Here is a 6,000-nt window from a genome sequence, read left to right as displayed (position 1 = left end):
TTCTCGTAAGTGTTTAAAATTGTCCAGTTTAAGTTATCAGAATTATGCCAAGGGCTCACCAATGGGCCACAGATTTTATCCCAGAAGTTAGAGAACAGAGAAACCCAAATGCAGTTTTTGTTCATGCAATTTCTTGACCCCATGGTACTTTTTGGCACATGTTTCCATGGAGGTGTATCTCTCTGTTTTCCTTTGTTTTCGTCTGCCAGAGCTGAGATTCAAAGCTGGCTCCACTGGCTAAATTCACTGAAGTAAACCACTGTGACTCCTTGTCCCTTTTCCCTTGTAACAGCTGAAAGGGAGGAAGATGTATGCTTCCCTCTCAGTCAGCTGCAATGAACCCGGGGTTTTACCCCTGCTTGATATCTTGGGGGTAGAAGAGGGGAGCCCCTCCCAGTCACCATGGGAACTTGGTAACTCATGTTTGTTGTTTTGGCTGCTTTTCTCTCACTCACCTTCCAGGGAGTTGTGAAGCACTGTCCTGACTTGCTGACCTCCAAAGCAAGTCCCTTGGCAGCTTTTGGCTCTTTCTCCATTGTTTTTGTGAGAGAGTTGAACCTTTCCTGCCTAATCTGATGCCATCTTCCCACAATCTGGATATATATATTTTAAGGATTAAGATGACTGTAGAGGGAAGCAGATTTGGCTCAACTGATAGAGTGTCCACCTACCATATGGAAGATCCAGAGTTCAAGCACAGGGCCTCCTGACCCATGTGATGAGCTGGCCCACATGCAGTGCTGATGCATGCAAGGAGTGCTGTGCTGTGTAGGGGAGCCCCACATGCAAGAAGTGAGCCCTGCAAGGAGAACCGCCTCATGTGAAAAAAGTGCAGCGTGCCCAGGAGTGGCACTGCACACATGGAGAGCTGATGCAGCAAGATGACGCAATAAAAAGAGACAGACTCCCAGTGCCGCTGACAAGAATGCAAGCAGACACAGAAGAACACACAGAGAATGGACATAGAGAGCAGACAATGGTGGGGTGGGGGGAGGGCAGAAAGAGAAAGAAATAAATAAAAAATAAATCTTAAAAAAAAAAGATAAACTTAGAAGCAGCTTCAGTGTTTCCTCTGAATCTGTCTTGAAATAACTGTATTATTATCTTCATGGAAAGGATTAGGACAGCTTCTTATCATAGTGATCATTTGCCAGACTTGTTAGTCTAAAGATATAAAAGATACCAACAATATGTAAGCATCAAGAAAAGAAGAAGACAAGAACTTTCCTGGCAGTTGGTAGCTAACATTCATGGGATTCTTGGAAAATGACCTATTGGCAGGCTTTCCTCTCTGTTTCTTTCTGCGTTGGTTCTAGTAAAGGAAGCTATTCCTGCTCCTGAAGTTTCCTTATAACCTGGACAAGTTCATGGAATCTTGATCTATATTCATCCTTGTTGGAGAAAATACAGCGCTTAACTGGGACATGGAGACTGAAATGACTATAGACAAAGAATAGATATATTGAGAAGCTCTCCCAATGGAGGGGGTCTGAAGAACAGACTTCAGTCCCCCCACCAGCATGGTGGGGATATGAAGAGAGACTTCAGCCCACTCTTGGAAGGATGGGACTTGAATTTATACAGAACTTTCCTAGGTGGGGAAATGATAGTTAGTGAGAGGGGGGTTGAGGGTCAGAGTGAGGTAGTGGGAGGGGGTTGAGGAAGTCCATGGCTTCTTGGAATGCTGCAGGAGCAAATGTTTCTTTTGATCTGTAAGGTTTTAAAGGGTTTGTAAATAGTAAAGGTTTCTGTCTCCTCTCCCTCTGACATGCAGGTAGAGGTAGTAAAGATCTCCATCTCCCTCTGATATGCAGAGGGTGAATATCTCTATCTCCTTTTACTCCTGTCTCTACAGAGTTCCTTTGTTTAACCTGTGGGAAAGTGCCACACAGGGGAGGGGCTTTACCTTTTTCCCAATGCATATCAGGGGAAACTGAGGTACAACTTGTTAATTATTGCAAACCTCTAACATTCCTAATATTTGCAGAGGTCTTCATGTATGTTACCTTAAGTTGCCCTGTTAACTGCTGTCCTTCTTTCTGTGTTACCTGTCTTTGATGGTCTAGATCTGCTTAATTATCATATAAAATCATCAGAAATACATCATGGTTCTTTACCTTGAGAATCTGTCTTTTAAACTTATAGATTTCTTCAAAACTGCCTCTATCTATGACTGAAAAGGCCAATAGGAAACCCTTGCCAGTCCTGATATACTGGTCTGCCATAGTTTCAAATTCTTCTTGTCCTGCTGTATACAGAATATCTAGGCAGGCTGCTCTGCCAACTATCACACACTGCTTTGTAAAGGAGACTTCACTGGTTGAATAATAATCTGTTACAAAATAGAGTGAATTGGATTGTGAGCACCGACTTGCCCCCACCTTTCCCACCAACAACTGTCCTTGTTCGAATCTTTTATGAGCCCCAGAAAATCCTTTTCTTGAAGCGAACACATTCCTGTGCCTACCTTTTGTGTGTAGAGGGACTTTTTGGTTAGATTCAGTTAAGGGACACCATGATTAGATCACTTTCTATTATATTGCTTCAGTTAAGGGACTTTGTTTAGACTGTGGGACTCTGATTGGATTGAATTCGGTTTGGGATCTTTGGAGTATTTCAGCAAGGCATTGATGGATGTAGGATGATCGAATACCTGAAAGTAACTTGTTTCTCTTCCTGTTGCTAGGAAACAAAGAATTATATGTAAATTAAAAGGTAATGAGATGCAACCCTCTCTTACTGCCGAATTCCATTTCTTGTCATCAAGAACATCCTGTTGAAGCAATGAAGTATATGAACCAGCTCCAACCAGTTGGCCAGGCCTGCAGAGAAGCCCCTGGCTATCCTCACTTCAACTTGCTTAATTAACATAGTAAAATTCCCAATCTGAGGTGGAGTTATGGCCCCGTTTTTTATAATGCAATGTATGTGCAAGCATGATTTCCTGAACATACTAATCATGCAATTATATAACTATTTATGTATGTTCATTCATATGCATAAATGCTGATGCATAATCAAAGCAAATGGTAAGTAGTAAGTTAGGTATTTAAGCAGGAGTAAAACTCCTCATGCTGAGAGGTTTAAAGAGAGACCAGAGGCTGGAATCAGCAGAACAGCCTGAGCTGAACTAACAAGGATCCCAAGAGGCTAGACCCTCAGTGCAACTTGAAGTTTAAAGAGACAGGCCTGGAGGAGAGGATAGAGGTAAGTGGGCTGCCACTGTGTGCTGCCATGTGCTTAATGATCCACAGCTGAGCTTTAAAGAAGCCTCTTCAGCTGATGTTACCATGTGCCCGATCACCCTCAGCTGCAATTTGGTGAGAAAGCATTTTTTTTAAATTTATTTTTTAATTGTCTTTTTTTAAAAAAGATACATAGATCACAAAAGAATGTTACATTAAAAAATATAAGAGATTCCCATACACTCCCCACTCCACCCCACCCACTCCTCCCACATTAACAACCTCTTTCATCATCGTGGAACATTCTTTGCATTTGGTGGATACATTTTGCAGCACTGCTGCAAAATGCGTATCTATGCAATGCATAGATAATCATTTATATTGTAGTTTACACTCTCTCCCGGTACATTTTGTGGGTTATGGGAGGATACATAATGTCCAGCATCTGACCCTGCAATATCATTTAGGACAACTCTAGTCCCAAAAATGCCCCCACATAACATCTCATCTCTTTCTCTCTCCCTGTCCATGGCCACTGTCTCCACATCAATGATATGATTTCTTCAATTGCTAGAGACATAATAGTTCTATAGCAGAATACCAGTATGTCCACTCTAACCCATATTTTATTCCTCAATCCTGTGGGCCCTGGGATGGTACTGTCCACTCACCTCTAAATCTAAAGGGGACTTAGATCTCACATGGCTGATGGATGCAGTTCTCCTGCTTGCAGTTGTAAGCACTTTTGGTTCCCTGGTATGGTGGTTGACCATCTTCACCTCCCTATTAGCTGATCTGGGTAAGTCCAATGAACTAGAGAGTAGGAGTTGCAGTTCTGCTAGGCTCAAGACCCAGCTGGCACATGGCCAGTCCAGAGATTCAAGTCTCCTTAGTATACACCAACCTCAGAGCCAAGCACAGGTTCAGTAAAAGTGACAGAAGAGGCATGTGTAGAAAGGTCAAATCTAAGTCTAACTCCATTGCACACAGGAGCACAAATTCCAAATTAAGACCAACTGACAAGGCACTGAACTCCAGAGCCATCTGCCATGACTGTAGAACCTGTATGTCTCTGTAGCCTTTAGGAGCACCAGTACCTGGGGTTGTATCTACTTTGGCTGGGATCCTGCTGAGATGTGCGTAAATGCGATCCCTCTGATCACCTCCCTATTCATTTTGAAGTCTCTTAGCCATGTAAACTCATTTGTCTTTACCATTTCCCCCTTTTATTCAAGATATTTTTCTAGTTGCATCACCAGCTGGTGATTGGTAGTAATCCCTCAGCACCAGGGAGGCTCATCCCTGGGAGTCATGTCCCATGCTGGAGGGAAGGTAATGCATTTATATGAGAAAGAATCTTTGATACTGTCTTGTTTAGGACATTTTTACATCCTCAGAAGTGTAAGTCTTTACCAAGAAATCTCTATTATAAAAGCCAACCCATTACTGGTATTTTTGCATTTGCAGGCTTTAGGCAACTAAAACAACCACCATGAGCCCAAGCTGCTATTTCCCAGCCAGAGTAATCCAACCAGTTGTTTGCCACCATAGGAATGCCATGGAGCCCAGCCCAGCCAGGTTGAGCCAGCACTGTGTACCATAGGCCTGGCTCCAGGAATGTGTGCAGCTGACAGGCTGCTGGGCCAGGGTCCTGGGCAACAGGAGCTGCTGGAAGGTCAGGTCTGTATGTAAGTGCAGTGCCTGGGGCCCATTCAAGATGTGGAGAAATGGAATATCAGCCAGGGCTAAGGGTGGCAGAAGCCAGGGGTGTACTCCTCTGCCAATCTCCCCAAATTTTTCTTTAGGCTCATACAGTATCTTCTTAATTACCTTTATCTCTTTAGCCATATTTTTCTTCATTTCCTTAAATTGATTTAGAACATTAGTTTGAAAATCTTTCATTAGTTTTTCCATATTATTTCTCCTCTGAAGTTTTAATTTCTTCCTTTGTCTGGTCCATATCTTTATCTTAGTAAGGCTTGTACATTCTGCTGATGTGTAGGCATCTGATTATCTTGATGAGTTTACTCTGAAAGTCAGTTTCTCTCTCTTGCCTAGGGTTTAATTGTTGATTGTAGTTGTGTTAAGGCTTTTCTTTGACTCTTGGTTCAACATACTCTAGACAAGGGATTCTTAACCAGGTGTCGACAGACCCCCAAGGGAAAAATTTCAGAGGTTCCTTGAGCCTGAATTGAAAAACATCAACTTAACTTTATTTTCTATAACCTCTAACTGAAATTTAGCATTTCCTTCATTTATGAATGTATGCAATAAATAATTTACAGTAATATTAATTTCACCTGACTGGTAAAGGAGTCTGTGGTACAGAAGAGTTTAAGAACCCCTGTTCTAGACCTTTAGAATTACCTGTGTTTAACAGGTTCATCAGCTAAGTCAGCTCTTCTTCATCTGATGATTCCTGCCCTGGATATGCAGTACAGTTTTTAAGATTACACTTTTTATGCAGTTGTTTCACTTCCAAGAGATAGCTTCCTTTCATCTCTTCCTTCTCCATGAATCTTGATCTGTTCTGCTTATTTTTGTCTTGGCCCTGTAATTTGTTTATTTGTTTTTTATACTCCTTTCATTGTCTCTAGTTGCTTTTGCCAGGAGGAAAAATTCTGAGAGGAGGGTTATCTCAGAGAGAACTTTCCCAAGTCAGTATTTCCCATCCAAAACAAATCCAGGAACCCCACAAAGGAGGTGCAGAATGGCTCCATGATGTTCTGTGGAGGGGATCAGGGAGACACCCAAAGTACCTGTGATGGCTCCTGAAAGCTGTGCTTTCTGGACCTGTCCAGCAGATGGTGTCCTT

The 6,000-nt window shown here is 42.3% G+C and overlaps 1 pseudogene; it reads right to left on the bottom strand.

Annotated features, from left to right (window-relative positions):
• Window positions 1-1,241: 1,241 nt before the first annotated feature.
• The window catches only part of LOC101430665 (ras-related protein R-Ras2 pseudogene), a 28,111-nt pseudogene continuing 23,352 nt past the window's right edge, over window positions 1,242-6,000 (bottom strand).

Source organism: Dasypus novemcinctus, chromosome 4, assembly GCF_030445035.2.
Source record: "Dasypus novemcinctus isolate mDasNov1 chromosome 4, mDasNov1.1.hap2, whole genome shotgun sequence".
Lineage (NCBI taxonomy): Eukaryota > Metazoa > Chordata > Mammalia > Cingulata > Dasypodidae > Dasypus > Dasypus novemcinctus.
Note: the sequence above shows the minus strand (reverse complement) of the source record. Positions and strands in the feature narration are given on the sequence as shown.